The following is an 11,341-nucleotide window of genomic DNA, read 5'->3' on the forward strand; positions in this document are numbered from 1 at the left end:
GTAGTGTAGGCAACCATATCATAGTAAAAAGATTTGGGTGCTGACTGCCATTCACCATATCCACTGAATTATCCATCTCTACCAGATGCCAGTTAGAGTCCTGGTATTGTCTAAATGGGAGCAGTGCTATCAGACATTGCTGAATTGTAGAAATTGCACTGCATTTCTCCAAAAGATGGAAAGATGTTTGTCTTTCACTTTGTTCTTAATATTTTTTCCAAAAGAATACCAAAGCAGTTCTACTAGTGATGGTATGTTTTAGAGATTTTTTTTTCTGACTCTCCAGAATTTTTAATGAGGCAGTACTGCTAAAATAGTTTTGCTTATATTTGACCCCCTTACTCCACAATATAGATATGACTCTAACAAGAGATGGATATGGAACTTAGAGAAATCTTAATGATAAACTCCATCTTATACTCTGAATTTTCCCTCAACAATGAGGATTTTATCAGTGAGTCATATTTATCTCTTTATTATATTTATCATATTTAACTCTTGGTTTTCCTAGAATGGATTCTCATCTTCTATAGATACTGATCTTAGGAGTTTGGCAGATCATGCTTCCTAAAATGACACAATAACTTCCATTCCACATGCTCTCTTGCAATGTTACCTTGATGTTCTCTAATCAAAAAATGAAGTCTACCTCATCTCCTTTTGAATCTGAGTGACTCCTGTGACTACTATGACCAACAAATTTTTATTTTATTTTATTTTATTTTATTTTATTATTTTATTTTATTTTATTTTTTTATTTTATTTTATTTTATTTTATTTTATTTTATTTTATTTTATTTTATTATTTTATTTTATTTTATTTTATTTATTTTATTATTTTTTTATGACCAACAAAATTAAGAGGAAGTGGCATTCTGGGACTTTTTAAGAAAAAGCAGTAAGAATACTTGGTATTGTCCACCTTTATGCTCTGGAGTTAGCATGTAAGAAACTGTGGGACCATCAGACTGTGTAAAAGCCCAGGCTAGTCACATACAGAGGCCATGTGGAAAAAGAGAAAGAGATGCCTGACTAGCCCTGAACTATTCTAGCCATTTCAACGGAGTAAAAAAATACATGAGTAAGGAAATCATCTTGAAAATTTCCAGCTTTCTGTGTAGCCCTGTGTCAACCCGCAAGGAATAGAGAAAAATAGTCCCTAGGGATCAACACTCAATGTAGTGTAGGTATCTGACATTAAGATTTGATTGCCAGGCATCTGTTTCAAAGACATCCATCTTGAATAAAAATATTGCCAGTTGTGCTACAGCTGATAGCTGTATACAGCTACTAGCAAACTACCAGATAAGAAATTAGGCTGCCCCCAGGCATAAAGTTCCATCTTTCAGAAAGCCCTGAAAAATCTAAATAACTGCTTGAATGACCCTGTTTCTCCCTTCCCATGCCTTAATTCCCACTCTTCTGTTTTAAATTAGCCAAAAAAAAAAAAAAAAAAAAAAAAAAAAAAGCTTACAAAACCCTAGATATCCTATCCTTGGACCCTAATAAAAGCAGAGCCCCAAGTCCCACCACCCATTCCTCTCTCTCCCCAGACCTTTCCGTGTGGCCCTTGGGCATACCAAGTCCCCTCTAGAACTTGTGAGTAATCTTTTCCTCAAAGTTCCCTGATAGTTTTTGCTGAAGTGTGTCCTGAAATCATAGTAAGAACGACAGGGTCTGGTCCAGTCACAACATTGGCGCCTGTGGAGGGCTCACTACAAGTAACACTGACCCAGGCCCAGACAGCATAACTATTAATTTGTTGGGACCAACATTAACACATTTAAGAAACAGGAGCTGTCATAAATAATTATTGTTATTTCAAGCTCCCCTCTACCCTCAAAATACCCCTCAGCTACAGTTTTAGTACAATTAAATAAAATATATGATTGCAACATAACAAGAAATTTATGCTGATATTTTAAAAACAGGATTACATTTCAGGCATTTTTTACCTTTAGATTAAAATGTGTTTTAAAAACTTGTTTTATGAATTGAGATATTTTTTAATGTTCTGATATTATGACTGGAGCTCTGATATTTCTTATCTGAACACTTTACAATTTTAAATTTTTGATTAAGGATACTATCAAAGTATATAATTAGGAATAAAATTTGGCTTGCAATTTCTATTAGTGTCGTTTACATAATGTTAAGAAAATAGGCTATATTTCATTTCAGCTTTATCTTAAGATGAATGTGATTAGCAATTTATAAGTTAAGTGGTTTCCAGATGCCTGAAGAAAAGGAAGGGGTAAAATACTTGATCAAAATTAGTCTTCCTTGCAACTAGCAATCCTGAGCAAATGAAAATTTGTGGTCACATATTTAAAATACATTTTAAAATCATTTTCAACTGTGTCACTGTCACTGGAAATTCACTAGGTTCTATGGAATTCTAATGAATTCTAGGAGCAATTGTGTGTTGGTCTGTTAGACATTCTAGATATGTTTAAATACTTTAAAACCAGAAGGCTGGGACCCCTGGGTGGCTCAGCGGTTGAGTGTCTGCCTTTGGCCTAAGGTGGGATCCTGGAGTCCCAGGATGGAGTCCCACATTGGGCTCCCTGCATACAGCCTGCTTCTTTCTGCCTCTCTCTGCGTGTGTGTGTGTGTGTGTGTGTGTCTTTCATGAATAAATAAATAAACATTTTTTTAAAAAAAGGATTGTTTAAAAAAAAAAAAAAAAAAAAAGCCAGAACGCAAAAGTGGTCAGTTGTGAATAAATTTAACCACCCTCTTTCTCATTGAGGGGTCTGTTGAGTCAAAGAAGGTGGCTAGGTCGTGTAATGACTAGTATTTTGGTGGTTGACACAAAAGTGTGAGCTTTCTCTTTTTTTAGAATCATTTATTAGAAAGATTACCTTGAGCACAAACTGACTTGTGTTGGCAATGAATTTCTGAATCCTGACAGGACAGGAAAGAATATCATCCTTCCGATCTGCTGTCTTCTGGCTTGTTGGAAAAACTATGTTAGCCCCAGGAATAAAGTTACTAAACATTACTAAATCCCCAAGAGAAAGAAGCTGTTCCTGGGGAAGTCTGTAACATTTAACTGCAGCACATTTGACAAGACTCCCTTCCTCTCATTACAGGCTAATACTGTGCTGTGTTCAGAGAGCCCTTTGAAAAACATATTAGCGCTCCAGGCCACTCCCTGCCCCTCCCTGTAGATAAGGCTGACTAGTTTAGAATAATCTTTGAAGGACTGGGTTGACAGCTTCAGATAAAAGTGCTTCTAATTTATAGGGCAGAGCTGGGAGGGAATGAACTCTGAGGCCAGGAAAAGAAAGCAAAGGTTTAGGAAAATTAGCCAGGGATGCTGCAGAGGAATTCAACATTACACTTTTCTTATCTGGGCTTATTAAAAGTTGGCCCAACTTGTAGCAAGAAGAATCTAAAATAAATACATTATTAATATAGCATCTAGAAAGCAACAATAATGAATATATGTGAAAATGGATCTTTAGATCACAAATTCTAAGCAAATCAAGAAAGCAGCTAATGATTGTTGCCACTTAATTTAATTATTGCCTTTCCATTCTCTCTAATCTTTGCTACAGTGCTGTTAGGCAAATGCCCATCCTCTGAACTCAAAGACAAACCTTTTTCAGTAGGTACTTCCTAACAGCTTTATTGATGACTTAGGAAATCTAGGCTTTAATCTAAAAGGTTTGTATTAATTTTCCACCTTATCAAAATTCTGAAATTTTAAAAGAGTTCATGCTATTGGGGGATTGTCCTAGTCCCAAGATGAGAGCTCTGTTTATGTGTTGGATCTTTTGTTAATTGACGTTATAATACATCAATTTCAATGGAAAGCATCACCACACTTTTCTACCTCATCCAGAATTATCCTGACTTCCTTACCAGTCAGTGAAGACTGCTCTTCATTTCATGGTCTTTATGACTTGTGTCTATTGTTTTGTTTTGTTTTTTCTTTTTTTCTAATTGGGTAGAATCTAAGTTTGTCTAAATACAAGCAAAATATTAAAACAACCTAAAAATATTTTCATATGCAGTGCTTATTTAAATCATTTGAAATGTTTTTTTATACACATATGAAATAGTCATGTATACATAATCACAACTAGTAGTAAATTTTTTTAAAAAGCTTATTTAGAAGGATTCAAAAGTGGGCAAAATATAAAGAATGTATTAGAACATTCGCTTTAAAACAGGCAATGCTGTGACCCACTTATCACTGAAGATACACGCTTAATATAATCAGAAAATCTTGCATTAAGATTGAAAAATAAAATTAAAGTAGAAGACATGAGAAACCCTACTTCTCTAATTAAACATTGGATGATCGTTTTAATAACAAAAATAACAACATTTAAAGGGAAATATTTCAAGGGTTAAATTGAAAAAAGATAATGATGACCCTTTAAATAATATGTGATAAAATTTTGAGAGAGAAAAAAAAGAAACATAATGTAGTTGAGTTTTATTTTAACTTGTTTCCAAAATCTGACTCCTCTCAATTTTCACATTACTTTTTATCCTTTTAGCACTGCAGTTTATATCATTAAAGACTTTATTCACCTATAATTCTGATAGAGTATCTCATAAAAAAACATGTATGCTTCCAAAACTACTGTTATTTCATTAAATAACATTTAAGTTAAGGAAATTAAGCAACAGAGGTTTGATGACTTGTTTTCCCCAAAGAGACTTTTATGAAGGGACTAATTCACATTTATTTACATTTGTTTTCTTAAAGTATAACTTACCTTGTCATGAGGAAATTCTAAGCAGTACTTGAAAAGCATCTCATTATTGACACTTACTTTAGACCAGTTAGTAACCTTCATGCTTTCCCTTAAAATAGACATCTTTTGAAAGTAATTTTATATTCTTACCTCATATGTAGCAACAAATAAAACAGGTATTTAAATGATTCTACAGAATGTTCATATTTTTTATTATACTGATCTGATGGTAGGCTGAAAATGTTTAATAGCCAACACTCAAAGAAAGTAAAAAAAATAAATAAATAAAGCCTGAATTTTTATCATTTGCAATTTCTGTGGTGTAAATGTTTCCACTATGGTCACTTTCAAGCTACAACCTGACATTGCCAAGCGTATAGTTTGGAAGAGCATAATTGTATCTGCTGACCTAATCTGAGCTGGTTTCAGCATAATACATAGAACATCTTTAATCAGAGACTTTTAAAACAATTCTGTACTTAATATCTCTACTTCTACCTTTGGGAATTTCTAGGGTTATATATCATTTTATGATGTTTGTAGTAATAAGCTTTTAAGAAACAATAAGAGATAATGATAACATATAAACCAACCAGGCTAAATAATGGAAATATCAAATGAAATAACATCATTTTTAGATTGCTGCTTTTCTTTGTACCTGTTTTTCTGCATTTTAGTACTACATTTTTTTAATCATCTTTTGATCATTTGAGAATGTATCTTGAGGCCACTGAAGGTATTCAGATATGTCAAAAGTACCAGATAGGTATCATTATTCAGTACTAAGTAAAATTTTAGCATGAGAACTTGAGTTATATCTCATTTGGTATAAAATTATATTTTTTAATGTAATAGTGAAAAATACCTGAAAAATGAATATTCACCATTCTCACACATCTGATCCTACAATGTTACAAATATGTCACTCCAGAATGAAAAGAATAAAACTTATCAACCTAATTTCATCATAATCAAGAACTAAACAAAAATATAAATCCAAAATACAGGCTAGTGACATTCTTATTTTACAATAATACATTTAAATACTTACTTTCTACCTATTTATCTATCCACATAGATATATACACACACACATACTTGAATTAAGTTCAAGCCGTAAAGTAACATTTCAAAATTTCACATCACATGAAATTCTTTCTCATTCACATACAATTATTTGCATATTCCTATACTTCTCTGATTTTTTTTTTTTTTACTTCTCTGATTTGAAAGAAGCTCATGACACCTAAAATTATAAGATATCTAGGAATAAACCTAACCAAAAAGGCAAAGGAACTATACTCCAAAAACTACAGAACACTTATGAAAGAAATCGAGGAAGACATAAAAAGATGGAAAAACATTCCATGCTCATGGATTGAAAGAATCAGTATTGTGAAAATGTCTATGCTACCCAGAGCAATTTACATGTTTAATGCAATCCCTGTAAAAATGCCAGGGACTTTCTTCAGAGAGCTGGAACAAATAATCTTAAGATTTGTATCAAACCAGAAAAAGCCCTGAATAGCTAGAGGAATGTTGAAAAAAGAAAACCAAAGCTGCAAGCATCACAATGCCTGACTACAAGTTGTAATACAAAGCTGTGATAATCAGGACAGTATGGTAATGGCACAGAAACAGACACATAGATCAATAGAACAGAATAGAGAACCCACAAATGGACCTTCAACTCTATGTTTAACTCATATTCAACAAAGCAGGAAAAAATATCCACTGGGAAAAGGATAGTCTTTTTAATAAATGGTGTTGGGACAATTGGACAGCCACATGAAGAAGAATGAAAGTGGACCAACCTCTTACAATATACACAAAGATAAACTCAAAATGGTTGGAAGATCTAAAAATGTGAAACAAGAATCCATCAAAACACCAAAGGAGAACACAGGCAAAAACCTTTTTGAACTCGGCCACAGCAACTTCTTGCAAGACACATCTATGTAGTCAAGGGAAACAAAAGTAAAAATGAACTACTGGGACTTCATCAAGATAAAAAGCTTCTGCAGAGCAAAGGAAACAACACAATTAAAAGACAACCTACAGAATGGAAGAAGATATTAGCAAATGACATATCAGATAAAGGGCTGGTATCCAAGATCTATAAAAAATATCAAACTCAACACCCAAGAAACAAACAATCCAGTAATGAAATGGGCAGAAGACCTACACATGGCCAAGAAGCACGTGAAAAAATGCTCCACATCACTTGCCATCAGGGAAATACAAATCAAAGCCACAATGAGATACCACCTCATACCAGTGAGAATGGGGAAAATTAAAAGAACAAATGTTGGAGAGGATGTGGAGAAGGGGAACCCTCTTGCACCATTTGTGGGAATGCAACCTGGTACAACCACTCTCTGGAAAACAGTGTGGAGTTCCTCAAGAAGTTAAAAATAGAGCTACCCTATGACCCAGCAATTGCACTACTGGGTATTTACCCCAAAGATACTGATATAGTGAAACACTGGGATATTTGCACTCCAATGTTCATAGAAGCAATGTCCGTCCACAATAGCCAAACTGTGGAAGGAGCCATGATATCCTTCAACAGATGCATGGTTAAAGATAAGGTATTAATGGAATATTACTCAGCAATAAGAAAAGACAAATACCCACAATTTGCTTTGACATGGTGGGACTGTAGGGTATTATGCTGAGTGAAATAAGTCAATCGGAAAAGGACAATCATCATATGGTTTCACTTATATGCGGAATATAAGAAATAGGAAAAGGATTATAAGGGAAAGGAGGGAAACTGAGTGAGGAAAAATTAGAGAGGAAGACAAACCATGAGAGACTCCTAACTCTGGGAAACAAAGGGTTACAGAAGAGGAAAGGGGGAGAAATGGGGTGACCGGGTGATGGGCACTTAGGAGGGCACTTGGTGGGATGAGCACTGGGTGTTATACTATATGTTGGCAAATTGAATTTAAATAAAAAAAAACTTTTAAAAATTAAAGGAGCTCATGAATTATGATTTCCTCTCAAACACTATGATTTCCTAGTACCTCAAACATCCAAAGATCCACAGGCTAGTCCTCATCCTAGAAAATTTTGCATAACATTCCTGATCAGGCAATTTTGTAGAGGCCTTACACTGATATTAGGATTTGATCTCAGCCCAAATACCTTGATCCACGCTCTACTGCAGTTTCACTTGGAGCCAATTCTACTAATTGCAAGACTTATTCAATTCCCTTTATTGGTACCATTGTCATTGGTAAATCATGTTCAGGGCCAACAGAATTAAGAAACTCTGAGAAGTGGGCCAAATAGTAGACCTGACATCAAATCTCTGGGCACACACACTGAGGCTTTTTTTTTTTTTTCTCTTGGAATCAAAATATGTGAAGTTCTACTGTAAAAAAAAAAAAAAAAAAAGAATCACTGCACTGACCTTGAGAAAGCTGTCAAACATGGAGGGAATTTCTTCTTTTCTACAAAAAGGGAAATAACACAAAAATGACAGGTGCCAAGTATCTTCAAATAACAAAACACATTTACAAAATTTTGAAGCCTTTTCTCCTTTCAAAGTTAGCCAAGATATGTTACTTCATTTCACTGTTTGGCAGGTGGACACCCTTCAGCAATATGTTGGATGGTAGAAGATATTCCCTGAACAATTATTTAGATTCAAGAAGGTCTGTCAAGAGTGAAGGTTTTCTTCGGCTAATCAATGATTTAAGGCAGCATTTCTGAGTACTGGGTTAAATTATTCCAGGGATACCCTGAAAATTTTTAAAAACCAAAATGGATCAAGACCAATTCAATATGAAAAATAGACTAATGAAAAAGTAAACAATGATCACAAAAGAAATAGATTTAACAGAATTTTTAAAGCAATATAGTTTTATTTTTTATTATTTTTTAAAGACTTTATTTATTCATGAGAGACACACAGAGAGAGGCAGAGACACAGGCAGAGGGGGAAGCAGACTCCATGATGCAGGACTCGATCCCAGGACCTCAGGATCATGCCCTGAGCCAAAGACAGATGCCCAACCACTGTGCCACCCAGCCATCCCTAAAGCAATATAGTTTTAACCTTTTGCCTGATAACTGATACATATCTAAGAATATACTCTCATTCAATAAATTTCTTGACACAGATATATATATATATGTATATAAATGAGGATATTGAATAAAAAGGAAAACACACTTATTGTGATTGGTACTGATAATATAGCAGGGTGTTGATGTTTTTACATCAAATACAAAATGTAAAAATTGCAAAACATACATTGCTTATGGTCTACATCCTTTACTAGGGACATCAATTTTCATTAATCCCACATTTACTGTGTCTTCAGAAATTGCTCATTATAAAAGTTTAATGTATCAAATTTCAAATGGAAGTATGATTACAAACATTGTAAAAGCACAGGAAATCTGATATAGTGTAGGATACTGTCTTGATTAATTCAGGCTGCTAATCAAAATATCATAAATTGGATAGTTTACAAACAAGAGAAATTTAGTTCTCATAGAATGTTGGAAGTCTGAGATGAGGGTGCCGTCCTGGTCATTCAGGTGAGAACCCTCTTCAAGTTGTAGACTGCCTGCTTTTCATATCCTCAGATGGCAGGGAGGAAAGAGAGAAAACAAACTCTCTTCTGACTCCTCTAAGGGCACTAATCCCATTCATTAGAATTCTATTTTCTTGACCTCATCTAATCCTAATTATCTCACAAAGGCCCCACCTCTTGATTTAATCACATGGGAGGGACAGGGAGGGTTTGGTCCCTAACAGATAACATATGTCACTTCTAAGTAAGTGCAGTTTATTCATGTGATTCAAGCAACTTTCCAACAATCCTTAAAAATTTAGGAATTGTTGAATTAAAAGACTAAAATTATGAGTGTGATATTCAAGTTCAGACAACGAAATTATTATAAAATATTATAAAATTGGTATAAAAGAATAAAATAAGTCTGAAATTAACACATGATCAAGGACTTTGGCAGTGGAGGGGATTCATGAACCCTCAAGGCATATTTTAAAAAATTTTAAAAATAAACAAAAAAATTGCCGCCAAGATTTTTTTCTGCAATTCCTTGTCTGTGATACCTGATCAAAACTGCAAAACAAGTTCCTTTTTTTTTTTTTTTTAAGATTTTTTATTTTTAAGTAATCTCTACACCAAATGTGGGGCTTGAATTTAAAACCTCCAGTTCAAAAGTTACATACTCTACCAACTGAGCTAACCAGGCACCCCACTTCTTAGCTTCTTAAGCTAAGTTTTATCATCAGGTATCTTTGTCAAGATTAAAGACCTTGCAAGGGTATTTGCTTTAAATATGGAGAAAAGTTTAGAAAAAGAATAATATCAGGAATTAAATCATGTTCTTACCGAAGACACAGATGACCTACAAAATTACCAGAAGTGGCACTAACTATTCTTTTTATATCTTGGAGAGTTCTTTTTTAAGATTTTATTTATTTATACATGAGACACACACACACACACACACACACAGAGAGAGAGAGAGAGAGAGAGAGAGAGGCAGAGGGAGAAGCAGGTCCATGCAGGGAGCCTGACATGGGACTCGATCCTGGGTCTCCAGGAACAGGCCTGGACTGGAGGCAGTGCTAAACTGCTGAGCCACCCAGGCTGCCCTATATCTTGGAGAGTTCAATTGTGGTTTAGATACATATCTCTAAAGAATATCCATTCAAAGCATTCAGGAAAAGAAGTTTTCTCACATAGATAAGGAATTATAAATACTTATTTCCAAAGATATAAAACATCAAAGAAAGGCAAGAGGCAGGATGGTAAAAATCATTATGGAAAATTCTTTTATAATAGGTATTATAGATGGATAGATAGATCAAAAGATGATGTGGTAGATAGAAAGATAATGGATATTGTATGAATAGGATAAGATTGATATTACATATTTCAAAAACAAACCTAGAAAAAGGAAGCTCAAACAGATACAATGTAAAAAGGGACTTTCTTGCTCACTGTATCTCCATTTTTCACTCATAGACAATGAACTATTTATATTTGAGGAATTAAAAATGAAGACTAGAGAGCTATACCTTAAAGTTGTTTTATATAAAAGGGATTCTTAAATTATGTAGCAATTTAGACCGCATAATCTTTACAGTCTCTTTAAATCCAAAAACTTTATTACTTATTTATTCCTGTGTAGGTTGCTTTTAGGTTGCTACACAAGAATAAACATAGTAATAGGAGGCATTCTATGTTATTTATTCAACACTCAAAAAGCTTAGACAAAAGGCCATTCAAGAGGTTAATATTATTAAACCATAGTGAAAGGCAAACCCGGACCTCAAATAAGTTAAATAAATCTTCAAATTTTAAAAGTCAACAGTATAACACTAAGAGTAAATCAAAGTATAAACTATGGCCTTTGGCAATAATGATGTGTCAATATAGGTTTATCAGTTATAACTCATGGACCACTCTGATGGAAAATACTGATGGTGGAGGTGATGATGCCTATGTAGGGAACTGGGGCTTAGGGGATACCTCTGTACCTTAAAAATGGTCTTAATAAAACAGCTAGAAGAATAAACTTTTTCAGCAATATATGTAAATAAAGTCAATAAACAGTGCATTGATACAAATTAAATA

The sequence above is a fragment of the Vulpes lagopus genome, chromosome 16 (genome assembly GCF_018345385.1).
Source record: "Vulpes lagopus strain Blue_001 chromosome 16, ASM1834538v1, whole genome shotgun sequence".
Lineage (NCBI taxonomy): Eukaryota > Metazoa > Chordata > Mammalia > Carnivora > Canidae > Vulpes > Vulpes lagopus.